This window comes from Lepidochelys olivacea (genome assembly GCF_965140295.1).
Source record: "Lepidochelys olivacea isolate rLepOli2 genome assembly, chromosome: 2".
Taxonomy (NCBI): domain Eukaryota; kingdom Metazoa; phylum Chordata; order Testudines; family Cheloniidae; genus Lepidochelys; species Lepidochelys olivacea.
In genome coordinates this window covers 109,690,176-109,705,598 of record NC_140412.1, presented here as the reverse complement: position 1 = coordinate 109,705,598, position 15,423 = coordinate 109,690,176, and the positions used below count along the sequence as shown (strand labels likewise).

At 41.4% G+C, this 15,423-nt stretch overlaps 1 long non-coding RNA gene across 2 annotated transcripts in view; it reads right to left on the bottom strand.

Annotated features, from left to right (window-relative positions):
- The window catches only part of LOC311516106, a 77,985-nt gene that overhangs the window by 40,588 nt on the left and 21,974 nt on the right, over positions 1-15,423 (bottom strand). The window contains exon 1 of one of the 2 annotated variants that reach the window (XR_014710326.1): positions 4,097-4,556. The exons of the other annotated variant lie outside the window; for it this stretch is intronic. This is a non-coding gene — a long non-coding RNA (uncharacterized lncRNA). Of the gene's footprint in view, positions 1-4,096; positions 4,557-15,423 lie in introns of those variants that run through there. 2 annotated transcript variants of the gene reach the window in all.

Genomic DNA, 15,423 nt, shown 5'->3' with positions numbered 1-15,423 from the left:
TATTTGAAAATGTAGAAACATTGAAAAATATTTAATAAATTTCAATATTTAATAATTCAATAAATTCTATTGTTTAACAATGCAATTAAAACTGATTAATCACAATTAATTTGAGTTAATCACGTGAGTTAACTGCAATTAATTGACAACCCATATTTATATATAGTTGTATGCTAAATAGAGTGGAGTTGTAGGATTCTAGAAGCATAAAATTGATCAATGGGTAGAGGGAATAATCATGTATTAGGTATCTAAGTAAGCAGAGCTGAAACACAAGGCCTACAGGCTGAGGCCTGTAAGATTTTCGCTTAGCCATACTAGGCCTCGGAGCTAAGAAATGCTAACATAAGTATGTGACCAAAGAATAACCAGATTCCCTAAGATTATGGGAGAAGAGGTACTAAAAAATTAGCTGGAAGATTAATTTTAAATCATAAAAAAATTCTGTAAAAGGTAATCTGTTCCAGCATGTGTCTTAACCAAAGGATACAGGATTCGTGTCAGTGCTAATGAGGGTAAAGAGAGCCTACGCAACCTTTACACAAGCCTAGAAATCAGGGCCCCGTAAGTTTCTAGGGAACATCAGACCAATAAGGAAAAAGAAGGTTGACATTTTTATGGACATGCGCAGAATGTAGGTATAGACAGAATCACATTATAAACGAGAGTGCCCCCAGAGCAGGAAAACTGAGCTCCCTATGGGAAACTCCAGCAGAAACCATCCTTCTATTGATGATCAATCCATGAGACGCATCAGACCCTAACACTATTGTTAAGGATGTAAGTATAATTATATTTGTAACTTGCTTGGGTAATCATAACTTCAATGGTAACTTTTATTAAAGTTACAAAACAGACTAAACCTTGTACTTGTGAATGTATGTGTGGTCACTACCCTTGGTCTTTATGTGTTCCTAGAGATTCTAAATCTAAAGCAAGTAGCAGAGGTGACTTTCACTGTTAAGCTTGAAACTGTAGCCGCCAGAGTCGAACCCAAAGTGGTGTAATACGACATTACAAAATTCACTTTAAATAAAATAAAAGGCTCCACTAGTTTGGTGGAAGCCAGGATGAGACCTTTATGTTGGTAGGCTGGCTACTGGCGTCAAGGCCGTGCGACATAATAGCATAGCATTAAGGCACCCAAAGATATAAGGTAGATGGTAAGAACCCCTTGCTGATCTGTGTAATTCCCAAAATGTCACAAGGTCCCCACAGCCTTTGGTAGGCATGATCTCCAAAACCAAAAGAGAATTCTCCATATATACAAAGCTAAGGGCTGTAGGATTATTGTGGGTGTAATAGTTTCTAGTGAAATTTTGCATGTGAACTGATATTTCAGAAACTTCACTTTTTTGCCATAAAACAGTTTGTATGGCCAGAAGAACACTTATGAAAGGTTAATCCCGAGAATTACAAAAACTGCAATAAATACAAACCAGAAACAAGAAAGGTTATAGGAAATGAAGGGAAAGGCAGAGATTTTGCCTACAAATAAACCTATATACTGTAATTCTAACATGTCTCATACAAGATACCTTATACTCCAAAAACATGCTTAAAAGAGTCTCTGAACTGGGTCTCACTAAGTACCCGACCATATAAAATGGGACTAGTACTGCTGACAGCTAGCGCTGAAAATGTAATGAAAGACATTGCTCCAAAGCCACTATAGCCACAATAATAAGAATGAAAAGAGAAGATGCCTGCATTCCTGCAGAAAAATAGCATCCCCAAGATGCCAGGCAACCACAAAACATTCAATAAAGTATGCTGAACTGTTCCTAAAGTAAAAATAACATTCAGCAGCTTCACAGCAGTCCAAACTGCCGACAGTGAAATACTTCTGTGTACACAAAAAGGTACTAGACTTTTTAACACTCTTGTGCGCCTTATCACACTCCTCAACCCCCCACCTGCAGTAAAGTTACCATTCCCATAGAGTTAATATGGGAGTATATTTCTTCAGCTATAACAATAATATATTGAGGCCTAATTAAGTAATAGTTTTAAGATGCTTGGATGGTCTTAGGTGAAATGTAAACTACAGTTATTTCAATGTACTGATCCTGCAAACACATGCCTAACTTTACTCATATGAGTTGTTCTCTGAAGTCATGTAAGTATTTTCAGGACAGTGTGTGACCCAAGAACTCCTTAATTCCAAATAGTAAGGAGGTTACAAGAATATCCTGATTCCAGTATATACATTCTGGTTCACCACAGAATATCATGTGAGGTCTTAAATGAAATCCAGGGTCACAATGGTATTGTTATGAATGTATGTACAGATACTATATAAGGAATGATTATGAATACTGAAAATAACTTCTTGGTTTCTGTATCTCAACAGAGATGGAGAAACTGGTTTCCTGTCAGACAAAAGATGTATATTCACCTGTCTCCCTGTCAGCATGTAAATTAAACATTGCAATCTAACACAATGGATGCACATTTACAACAGAGAGATATAAAGTTAATAGGGAAGAGCAAAGAGTAAAAACAAGCGATGGGAGTTACACTCTCTGAGTGCAGACAATGAACTTTGAGGATATAAGTAGAAGGGTAAGAAGACACCCTCTTATCCTGTATCGAGGAAGTAAACAGGCAGTGTGTTTACATTCATGAAAACAGAATCACAACCAGCCTTGGTTGAAGACAACACTGCAAAAAGCTTTGGGTGAGAGAAACTTCATTAGACAGGAAGCTTAACAGTTAAGTTTAGTCTCTAGAAAGCATATTATTATTTTGATTTACATATAACATTTTGTTTCCATTATTCTTACTTGCTATCTCTTGAATCTTCAATCTTTGATAATAAACTTATTGTTTTCACTATAAATATATTTAAGTGCTGTGATATTAAGCTAGGTGCTGATCCTGAGTTGACTCTCACAGGCTCATGTGTGCACTGTTCCCCTGAAGACAACAAACCTGGTATTTCTGTGAGTGTTCAGTATATAGAGGGTAGAGCACTACAGGGGAATGCTTCAAAGCAGTGTGGGGCAACCTGCGGCCCATGGGCCGCATCCGGCCAGTCAGGGTAATCTGCTGGCGGGCCGTCAGACAGTTTGTTTACATTGACCGTCCACAGGCACGGCCGCCCACAGCTCCCAGTGACCGTGGTTCGCCATTCCCAGCCAATGGGAGCTGTGGGCGGCCGTGCCTGTGGACAGTCAATATAAACAAACTGTCTGACGGCCCGCCAGCAGATTACCCTGACAGGCCGGATGCGGCCCATGGGCCGCAGTTGCCCCCCACTGCTTCAAGGACTCAGGGACTGGGTGCACAGATTGTTAACTTGCAAGGAAAAGTAGGGGCTGGCATAGCCCATAAGAGAGTGCCTGGGTGGCTAACAGGTTATGTCATGTCATGGAGCTCACACCCCGTTAAGCACCAGCAAGCCTTCCTCTTGCTGGAGACAGCGGAGAGAGGGCAACAAAAGGACTCTCAGTCCTGGGTAACCTGAAACCATCACACTGGAGTCTCAAGTTTGTTCATTAACCTCTTGCTCAGAGTGTATAAGAGATAGGAATTATAAATTAATATTTATATTTTTATTTACAATATTCAGGTCAAATCTTTGGTAAAACAGGCAAATTGTATTTAGGTTTCCACACTAAAACAGCTATGACTCTAATGGAAGTCTAGCTATCTTAGGTACACATATGTACCTGATTTTGACAACACCTGAGTCTTTAATGTATCTATCCTCAGGACACCCCTGTGAGGTAGGGAAGTGCCTCTTATCCTCATTTTTACAGATGGGAAACTGAGGCCCAGCAGCCCAGATCCTCAAGTACTTGGGTGCTACATCAACAGGAGTTAGATGCCTAAAAACCTTTGAGGATCTGGGCCAGAGAGGTTGTGATTTTCCCCAAGTAACAGAAGAAGCTAGTGGAGGAGCTGGGGATTGAACCCAGGGCTGCTGAGTTCAAAGGTAGCATCCTCAGCACTGACCAGGCTCCATGAGAGAATCACGCCCATGTAAGGGCAGGTAGATCTGGGGCTCTCCATTTTTATTTTGTAGCAGCATCTGATGAGTCTCTGGGATTCGGGATAAATCAGCTGGAGAAAGGCTTTCAGTGACACTCACCTCCTGAGGTCACCTGTGCCCTGCAACTGCCCAAGGGCGCTCCCCAGCTAGACTGGGCATCTTCTTGTTACTCCTGTGCTGTGGCTTGTATTGGTGCAGCCCCCACACCAGAAGGGCAGAAGTCACACAGGGCAGGAAGCCGGGACTGCCAGAGGTACCTGGTGCCCAGGGCTCAAGCCCCGCCGGAGTGCAGCAAGGTGCCCAGCACCTCACACCACTGAGCCGGTCCGTGCAAGGAGGGAGCGGTGCATCTCATCAGCAGGGGGCAAGCAGGTGGGAGCGGGGCTTTTCACAGCTTCCCGGTGCCTTCCAGAGCCACCACGGAGCCCACGCACCTTTCCCGCGCAGCCAGCGCCCCTCCCAGGGAGCCGCAGGCGCTGGGCCGGCACGCGACAGCGGCCCCTCCTAGGTTCCCCCAGGGCTGCAGCCTCTCGCTCTGGCCGTGACTAGGTAGCGGAGGCTCAAACTTCCCCCTGATCAGCGGGAGCAGCAGCCTGCCCGCCCCCTTGCCGTGCTTTTTGTAGTAGGGGCGTGACCGATCCCAGACCGCTTTCTGGGGTTCGCTTATTCTAAAGCTAACGGGGATGAGGGGATTTCCCCCCCCCCCTTGCAAAATTGGCCTAAGAATTTAAGGCAGGTTTCTTTGTTTAAGGCCAGCTCATCAGATTGCAAAATAATTTGCATGTGTGTGCAGTGAAACAGAGCAGACTGAAATGGGCTCTCAGCGTGGTGCGACTTTAAAAGCAACGGCTTAGAGGGTCGGTTTGTTTTACTTGAGTTTTTTTTTTTTTTTTTTTTTTAAACAGCAGGTATTGTTTGCTTGATTTATGGGGACGGAATAAAGGTAGGGGTTAAAAAATTTTATTAACGAAGAGTGGGGAGGAAGAGACCAGGTCAGGCATCCAAATGTGAGAGTCCCTCCCCAGAAACAGAAAACGTATTAAATTGTAATGTCCATAGTGAGAAGCAGGCTTTAAAAGGCAGTAACAGTGATTAACAGTCCCAGCCAGATGAGAGCAGAGGCCTGATCCTGTGATCCTTATTTACATATTATACAAGGCTATCTGTGAAAGCATGTATGAGTGTAGATGGCAGGACTGAGCCCTAACTCCACAGTGAACTTGTCATTCAACCCCAGTCATGTAGGAAGAGCAGTACTCCCTAGTTAAGAAGGATAGGCCCTTCCCATTTCCAACACCCTTCTTAAAATACTTGTAGTCCACCTATGCATAGTTGAGTGTCCATTTTGATGAGGTAAAGTGCTAAAATTTATTACCCTCTGTCACTGATATCATACCGACTAAATGGGTTTTCATCCTCATTATCCGGGTGGGAGGTGAGATTGTTGGTTTTGTTTTGTAAAGAGGACTATGGAAGCCAAATCCTCACATTAAAGGGCAAAACCTCAATTGACTTGACTGGGCCTTCAATTATACTCAAGTCAAACCCCCAAGACTGGATTCTCCACTGCCATGTATCTTGTGTAATTATTTACATATGTGCAAAGTGGGTAGAAAAAAATACTATTCTGATTGGTACCATCAGACTACACAAGGTGTAAGGCAGTCGAGAATCAGATTCTCAGTGCTTTTCATTTGACCTGACCAAGGACTAAAGACTACCTTCTCTCCACAGTTTCACTATGCAAACCCATGGGTTAATGGGGCATTGTATTGATGTAACACGACAGAATTTGAGCCTGAGTGAAGGACTTTAGAATTTTTTTTTTAAAACAAAAAGTAATATTCTTAGTAGGTTCAAAGTTTTACTAAAGTAAGATTATGCAAGAGCACAGAATCTGCAGTCTCTTTAAAAAAAATTATACAAGATGTCATACCTACACAATCTGCCCAATGAGTTTACCATTAATTTGACATGTCTAGTGCAATACAGTGATGTGCATTTCTTGCATACATCAAATCAAACTTTTAAAACTCTTGTTCCCAACATTTACCTATATGATTGTAAAAATGACTGCAACACTTGGAATTTTGTTATACTGAAAGGACTTTGGAATTATAGATACTTTATATACCAGTTACCACAAGCCATACAGGAGTGGCTTTTGGAACTGTCTAATGAGAGAAAATGCTTTATAATCTCAGAATAAAAGAGGCAGGAGAGACCTTTAAAATACATTCAGTACTGAAATACAGACAAAATTTGAGTGATTCTAGTTTAAGGCCAGAAGGGGCCAACAGATGATCTAGTTCAACCTCTTATATATCACAGGCCACCACCACTAGCATCTACACACCCACACACAGTAAACTCAACAACTGAAATTAGACTGAACAATTACAGCCCACAGGAGACTAGATTAAATTTTAGCTATTTGGAAGTAAATTTATTTTTGTGAGCTTGAAGTAATTTAGTTTTTTTAACTCACCCCCTCTTCATTTAATTCAGTAATGGAACATCCTAAATGCTCAGTTTTTCTAGATGCTTCTTATCAGTGCCTATACTACTGCTCCTTTAATTTCTGCTCCCATTTACACATTAAGAACCAAGTCCTACAGTTCTCACTCAATTGTAATTTAGACAACTCTACCATGAATTGGAGTTCTGCCTCAGTGAGAACTATAGCACCTAATCCAAAAATTACAGTACAGGTTCCAATAGATCTAAGGAGAATAGGCAGCAGCAAAAAGGATAATTAGAGGATTGGTTTGTCCTTTGCTGTATTTGGTGAGCTGAGTTTCTGTGCTTTATAATGAGGATTAATGACCAGCTGGGGTTAATGGCCCTCAGCCACACCTCAGACCATTAACTCCTCCCTACCAGTTATTAATCCCCAGGAAATGCCATGCACCTCTATCTTTATGATTAAGCAATAAACAGTGAGGGATGATCAACCAGTTAAGTCCCTTGCATAGCTGAATATTCCTAGTTCTATATTTTTACATACAGCATTTCATGCGGTAGAAAAAACTGTTTAGATGTCATCACTTTAAGGTTATAGAAGGAAAAGTAAATGTATTTAAATTGAGTAGAAAAAAAAAACAGTCTGTTCACTTTATTTATAACCCTTTATAATAAAAGCATGCTCTTTATTCCTTGTGGTATCTAAACACTTTATGGTATTACAAAAATCCAACATGTAATCCAAATGCCATTGAACTTTGGATTCTTCTCTCCCTTCAACCCCTGGATGCAGGGCAAGGATGTGTAATATTTTTGTTTAATTCTCAATATTGCTCTTAATGCAGGAAAGTTTCAGACAGGAAGGAAGGCTTATGTGGTCCCCTGACGATGGTAAGATCCATGGTCATTCTACCATACTGTGGAAGGGAGATCTAAAGCCCTGGGTCAGATGTTGTTTTGCTATGCGACACCTGTGGTCTTAATTTTTCCCTCATGAAAATCAGTGATAAAACTCCCATTGAAGTCAATGGAAGTAGGATTGGGTCCAATGCTATTCTATATATAGGGCCCTACCATATTCACGGCCATGAAAAATGTGTCACAGACTGAAATCTAGTCTCTCCCTCCCCAGTGAAATCTGGTCTTGTGTGCTTTTACCCTATACTATATAGATTTCACAGGAGGAGACCAGTGTTTCTCAAACTGGGGGTCCTGACTCAAAAAGGAGTTGCAGGGAGGTCACAGTTATTTGGGGGGTAGGGGTGTCACGGTATTGCCACCCTTGCTTCTACGCTGCCTTCAGAGCTGGGTGGCTGGAGAATGGTGGCTGTTGGCCGGACGCCCAGCTCTGACGGCAGCGCCCCACCAGCAGCAGCACAGAAGTAAGGGTGGCAACACCATACAATACACGCCACCCTTCTGTGCTGCTGCCTTCAGAGCTGGGCGAGCGGAGAGTCGTGGCTGCTGACTGAGGGCCCAGCACAGAAATAAGGGGGCAATACCATACCGTGCCATCCTTACTTCTGTGCTGCTGCTGGTGGCAGCTCTGCCTTCCGAGCTGGGCTCCCGGCCAGCAGCTGCCGCTCTCCAGCTGCCCAGCTCTGAAGGTAGCACCACAGCCATCAGCAGCAGCACAGCAGTAAGGGTAGCAGTACCGCACACACACACACCCAATAACCTTGTGCCCCCCCCTACACACACACCCCTCCTTTTTGGGTCAGGGCCCCTACAATTACAACACTTAAATTTCAGATTTAAATAGCTGAAATCATGAAATTTACGATTTTTAAAATCCTCTGACCATGAAATTGACCAAAATGGACTGTGAATTTGGTAGGGCCCTATCTATATAGGTTCTTACACAGTGCTAATCAGTGTCCTCTATTCGTGTTTACAGGGTATCTGCTTTACCAGTACCCCAGCACAGAGACAGACACTTTTATCTTCACTTAGTATTTCTGTTAGTCTGGAAACAGAACTCAAGGTTCTCTCAGAATACTACATTAATTTAGAAGATGCTCTAGCTACAGAGAAACTTTCTTTGGTTAACATCTGTTATGAGTTCACCTGCTTTATAATGTGAACAACAAGTGCTTTGAAAAGTGGACAGAAGACTGGCTAGTTTTACTGTAGCTTTCTATCCTCTTATGCAATGCCATTTTGTAAGGTTTTTACAGCAGTGCTCCTCAGTACACAGTATATTAGAGGATAACTGAAGACTGCCTGTGTCACAAAAGCTGTAAGGGCCTGACTCTCTCTAAACATATTAATAAGTTATACACTTAGGTTATGATCCTGAGCAAACCCTTACCCATGTGAGAAATCCTTACTCACAAACTATAAGTAATCCCATTTACCTCAGTGGGAATAAATGTGTGAATAAGGACTACCTACATGTAGGACTGCAGCCTTTAGGACATGATCCTTCACCACAGACACCTATATGAGTTTTACTATTCACTTCAATGGAAGCAAAAAAATCACATTAACATGCAGACATAAAAGAAGAGGCACTTACAAGTCACTTTCCCTAGTGATGCATGACATAACATAAATAAAAGCAGTAAAAGTGGATATTTTTACTGTCCTGCTTAAACATAATTATTTCTGTGTGTACAGTACCGACCCCCTCCATACTCTCTCCTTTCTGACAGGGTTATATTTTTCTTAGCTATTGACTGACTGCTATGTAGACATAGTCAACTTTTAAAATACTGTAAAGAACATGGTTTGAAGACTCAGTGTATCACAAGTACTATTTACCCAATGTGAAAGTTTGGTGCATCACAACTGAAAACTACAAACAATTTTTAAATCAAGATTAGATGTTTTTCTAAACAATCGCTCTAGGAATTATTTTAGGGAGGTTCTGTGGCCTGTGTTATGCAGGTCACAATGGCACCTTCTGACCTTGGACTCTATGAATCTATGACTTAACTCAAATGTCTGCTCATTAACTTTATTCCCCAGACAGGGTCTGATTCAAAGCCCACCGAAGTTAATGGTAATATTCTGATTGACATGAGTAGGCTTTGGATCAGACCCTTAGAATATATCTCCACTGAAATTAGAAACCTGTGGCTGTCCCATGCCAGCTGACTTGGGCTAAGAGGCTCACCCAGGCTTAGAGCTGTTTAATTGCAGTGTAGATGTTTGGAGGGGAGCTTGGGCTCTAAAACCCTGTGATGTGGCAGGGTCCCAGAGCTCAGGCTGCAGCTCAAGCCTGAACATCTACGCTGCAGTTAAACAGCCACTTGCAGGGGTGCTGGAACTATTTGCATCGTGGAGGTACGGAAAAAACTGTTGAACCAAACTGTAAACCCTGTACATGATAGAAGCCACTTCAAGTTGGGGTGCTGCCACATCCCCAGCACCTCTAGTTCCAGCTCCACTGGCCACCTGAACTCCTTGAACCTGCTGACAGGGATAAGGTGTGTGTATCTGTGATAGGGTGCAACTCACCACTGCGGCACCTCCTGCTGGCTGTCCCAGGGATTAGCTCTGTTAGCCAGTGCAGCCCCTTCTGGTGGTGTTTCGCTGCCATCACTTCTGCTCCAGGACCCACATCACTCCCAGGACCACAACATCCTCTTCATGACACAGCTCTCCGGCTATGTCACACTCTGTTCTCCCCCATTCCAGAGGAACTGCAGTCCACTGTCCAGTCACTTCCTTCAGTGGCAACTGCAGCCAATTGCATAGCCACTTCCTCAATGGCAAGAAGGGTGTGGGGGGAAGAGATCAAGGCCTGCCTACTACTCTAGGTCCCAGCCCAAGGACCCTGTAGATGGCAGCCATGTACTGCAACCCCTCCAACCTCTCAGTAACTATCCCTGGGGCACTTCCCCACAGCCCCGTCTTTGCCCTTGCCTCAGGATCTCAGCTTGGAAATTCCTGCAGCCAACCTAGAGCCATCTTTAGCACCCCCTCTGGTCGCTGCTAGCAGCACTGCTCTGTCCAGGGTGCTAGCACTCCTTCTAGGAGCCTGAGGTTCCCTCCTCAAGCTCTAGGCAGCTACTGAAGGTGCTTTACCCTGAAACTCTTCTTATATGGGCCTGCTGACCCTGATTGGCTGCTCCTCTTAGCCCTTCCCTGATAGGCTGCCTCCTGCACAGCCTCCTGGGGGCTCTATTAACCCCTTAGAGCACAGTGTGGGGCAGGTGCCCCATCACAGTATCCTTTATAGTTTTACTGTTTGTACAGGCACCTGAAGCCTTTGTAAGCATTTTTTCCAAACAGATTTGGTAAGTAAATAAATTCTAGCCCTAAACTTCAAAATCTTCATACAGAGAGATGAACATGGAACCCTGTCTCAGTCATCTGCTTCGGACTCTTCCAAAATGTCACCCACATGAATCCTGGTGAGGAACCCTTATATTAGCTATCCTAAAACAATTTAACCTTTTTCAGACTAGCTGAATCTTGTACTTTAGGGCTATATTACACATTCATTACACTGTATTTAATTCTTATTTGTAATCTTGCACAACAAACAACACTGTGATTTTAAAGATGTTTTTCACACACAAAGCAGTTTTTAATGTCACAATCTATAAATTGTTCAGAACTAACTCATCAACCAATTGTATTGTGAAGTATTTCTTCACACAATGCACAGTCAACCTGTGGAACTCCTTGCCAGAGGATGTTCTGAAGTCCAAGACTATAACAGGGCTCAAAAAAGAACTAGATACATTCATGGAGGATAGGTCCATCGATGGCTATTAGCCAGGATGGGCAGGGATGGTGTCCCTAGACTCTGTTTGCCAGAAGCTGGGAATGGGCAACCTGGGATGGATCACTTGACAATTACCTGTTCTTTTCATTCCCTCTGAAGCACCTGGCATTGGCCACTGTCAGAAGACAGGATATTGGGCTAGATGGACCACTGGTCTGACCTAGTGTGGTCGTTCTTAACCTTAATTGAGATAACAGACTTCATTCTCCTCCCTGCCAATAAGAGATGGAGACTTGACCCTTCAGTGTATAAAAGTTTAAATTCATTTTGACATTGAAAATATGTATTGTTATTCCTATTTAAAAATAAGTAGCTGTTTGACTCAAAGTTTAAAGTGTTAGATAACACTAGCTACTAAAATGTTTCCACAAAACATACACAATACAGGCAGTGGCAAGCTTCTTTACGCCACCCAATTATTGTGCCTCCATTGTGACATGGAGAGGACACATAATTTAAGGGCAAGCAAGCCCTTTAGTGTTCATGTCCCGTATAGCTTATGGTCATTATACTAAACTTGTCTTCTAAAAATTAAGCTCTTGCTCAACCATGAGATATGGGCTATGGGGTGCTGGAACAATTTGTATAGTGGGGGTGCTGCGAGCCATTGAACCAAACTGTAAACCCTGGATCTGATGGAAACCACTTCCAGCGAAGGGGTGTGGGAGCCCTAGTTCCAGCACCTCTGTATGGGCTTGATGCAGAAAGTACTGAGTGAAATTTCTTGTCTTGTGTGGTACACAGGGACAGACTAGATTATTACAATGGTCCCATCTCGCCTTAAAGCCTATAAATCGGTGGAAACACTACCCAGAATAGTGGGGAGACAATAATACAAACAACTTTGCTTTTATATAGCCTATTTATTGTTTTTTTACATTGAGTGAATTTTGTGATGCACTTATCTGTGTGTTTGACTATAGACTGAGACCATCAATTCATTGAATATAGGCTACCAAAAAGCTATCTAATATAGCATCAATATTTGATCACTACTGTCCATAATTCACCAAACCAAACAACTAAATTCAAATCGGTGACCTAGATGAATCATGTTCTAGAACAGTGGCTCTCAACCTTTCTAGACTACAGTACCCCTTTCAGGAGTCTAATTTGTCTTGTATACCCCCAAGTTTCACCTCATTTAAAAACTACTTGCTTACAAAATCAAACATAAAAATACAAAAGTGTCACAGCATACTGTTACTGAAAAATTGCTTACTTTCTCATTTTTATAATTATTTATAATTATAAAATAAATCAAGTGGAATATAAAGATTGTATTTACATTTCAGTGCATAGTAATATGAAGCAGTATAAACAAGTCATTGTCTGTATGACATTTTAGTTTGTACTGACTTTTTATGTAGCCTATTGTAAAACTAGACAAATCTCTAGATGAGTTGATGTAACCCGTGGAAGACCTCTATTACCCACATGAGTACACGTATCCCTGGTTGAGAACTACTGTTCTAGAAGCTATAGGAGGGAAATTTGAGGATCAGGAGCTCAAGTTTCTATTCCCGTTCATATCACTGATTTGCTATTTCACCTTGTGCAGATCACTTAACCTCTCCATATCTCAGCTTCCCCATATGTAAAAATATTAATAACCTTACCTACCTCACAGGGATCTTATGCGACTTCATTCATTAACGTTTGTAAAGAATTTCAGATCCTTGGATTGAAGGCACTATAGAACTAGTGAAGGAAAGACTCCATTGCCCATTACCAATTCCCTGAACTTCACAGCCCAACATCTTAGCTTTTGTCTAGCTTTGTGTTTTTCAAGCATTTCTGTAGATGATGTTAATAAAAATGAAAAATACAGCACTAATAGAAAGCAGTATTAGAAATAAGTTATAATTCCAAAAATGTGTCTACATTTTTATCACCACAGATATGGATATCCGCAGTTCTTCAGAATCTAACTTCCATTTTCAATATAAATTTGTCTTCCTTATACTCAGAGAGAAAGAAGAAAACTAATCAAATTCTTCTGAGTGTTTCCTCTGCTATAATTTAGTGGTAAAACTGGCAGGTTGCCTAACCATGTCAAAATGGGATACATTTGAAAAGCTGTAACTATAAAATAACAAGGAAGCTTTTAGCCATATTCATGTAGAGGAGACTATGAAAATGTTTACTTGAAAAGTGGTTAGCATATGAAAAGATTAATCTAACAAGAAAATACATTTTAAAGTTGTGAAATTGTCTTGCTTCATGTGTAAATATTTTATGTAAATAAAGTGGGATCCGAGACTCATATAACATTTAGATATTTTTAACACTAAAAGGCATAGCAACAGAATGCACATAACATTTTTCAGTAACACTCATCTTACCCTGCTATCTACACCAACGCCTTTATGTGTTTCCAGTAGCTTTTACTCTAATGAAGATGGCACCAGTGGTTCTGTCGGGGTAAGCTGCAAATAGAATGTCGTCAACCTCAATGGAAGACATTGAGTGAGAGCAGGTGATTGTTCTTCTCAGCAACTCTGAGTGAAGACAATGGTGAAAGGGAGCTGATGCCAATGGTTGGTATAAGCCAAGATGGCTTTGGTTAAGGATATCGCTGGTGGTTGTTTGAGAATCTTGGGGTGACTTTTCATTGCCAGACCTGTGTAAATTGACCTTAATGTAAATGAAAATCAAGCCTTCTCTGTTTTAGTTTAGTTTTTGTAACCTAGTTACAATTTGTTTTTGTTATTTTGGGGTATTTGATACGCTGGCTCCTTAAAGAAGAAAAGCAGATGATTCCTGGGAAGGCTAATGGCCAACTGAAAGGTACCGATCTGTTTTTATGGTCAGCTGAGAGGTAAGCTGCTACTACAAGCCATGCATCTTCTGTAGCAGTGGCCTGCTCCTCTTATTGGTCCTCTGTTACTTTTGTGGAAGAGTTGACCCCTACCAAATTTGAGAGGAATCTTTAAAAATTATTTTGCAAGCAATGAACATTGAGTCGAGACATGAAGCAAACACTGAGGCATTTACTACTTCAGTGGCTCAAACTGTGACTGCATAGTGTGCTGCTTTGAACTCTGATCTTGAAGTCATTCAAACAATCTTTGGGAATATTGCTAAGGAAGATGCTTATCTTCTTTTTGAAATCAGATACCCATGTGGCTTAGTGAATAAAGCCCAGGACTTAGACTCAGGACAACTGGGCTCTATTCCCACCTCTACGACTGGGTAACCTTGGGGAAGTTACTTTGCCTTTCTGTGCCTAAGTTTCCCCATCTCTCAAATGGAGATTGGACATTAAGAAAAACTCCCATCAGTGTAGTTAAGCACTGGAACAAATTGCCTAGGGGGATTGTGGAATGTCAATCATTGGAGGATTTTAAGAACAGGTTAGACAGACACCTGTCAAGAATGCTCTAGTTATTACTTAGTCCTGCATTGAATACAGAAGACTGGACCAGATTACCTATTGAGGTCCCTTCAAGTCCCACACTTCCATGATTCTATATGGTGCGATATAAAGGGTTTATCAGCAGGCTATCACCAGAGGCACTCTTCCCCTTATATAAGTAATTTAAAATATATATATATATAAAGTCCCACGTGCACATTTGCATCAGTTAAACTAAAGATCATTTTATTATAAACCAGATATTGAAAGAATCTAAAATGTGGTAGTTTTTTTAAGATATCCAGTGCACTAAAACAGTTTATCGTTATGAAGGTTTTTTTTATGCTATACAGAATACCTATGATTCCACCTATGTTTCTAAAAACATAACCATTAAGAGAGTTGTTGCATATTTAATTTCATGCTCCACTCAGCATAAAGCAGTTGTGGGGCTACCAGCCAGAGCAAATTAAGTAACCGGTTAGATAATTTCCTACTTAATTGAAAGCAGGTAGTTTTTAAAAGTAATAATTGATTTTGCTTCTAATGAACGTGTAGCTATTTCTTCCTTTTTTTCTTCCTGTTTTTAAACAAGATTGCACTCAGTCTCTGTACAAAGCTGATGACAGGCACATGAAGAACAGAACTGGGAAAATGATGTATAGTTGGTTGCTGTTCATTATGGATTTAGAGTTGCAGTAGAACTATCACATTCATCATGCAGAAGGAGAGCGGGGTGTTTTCATATTGATCCTTTCACTGACAGGTCATTGCTTCAGTTCTAACCCACATCAGTAGCGATCTGAAGTTCTTGCCATCTGACCACCATTCAGTGGCTGATATGAAATAAGCTAGGAGTCTCACTCC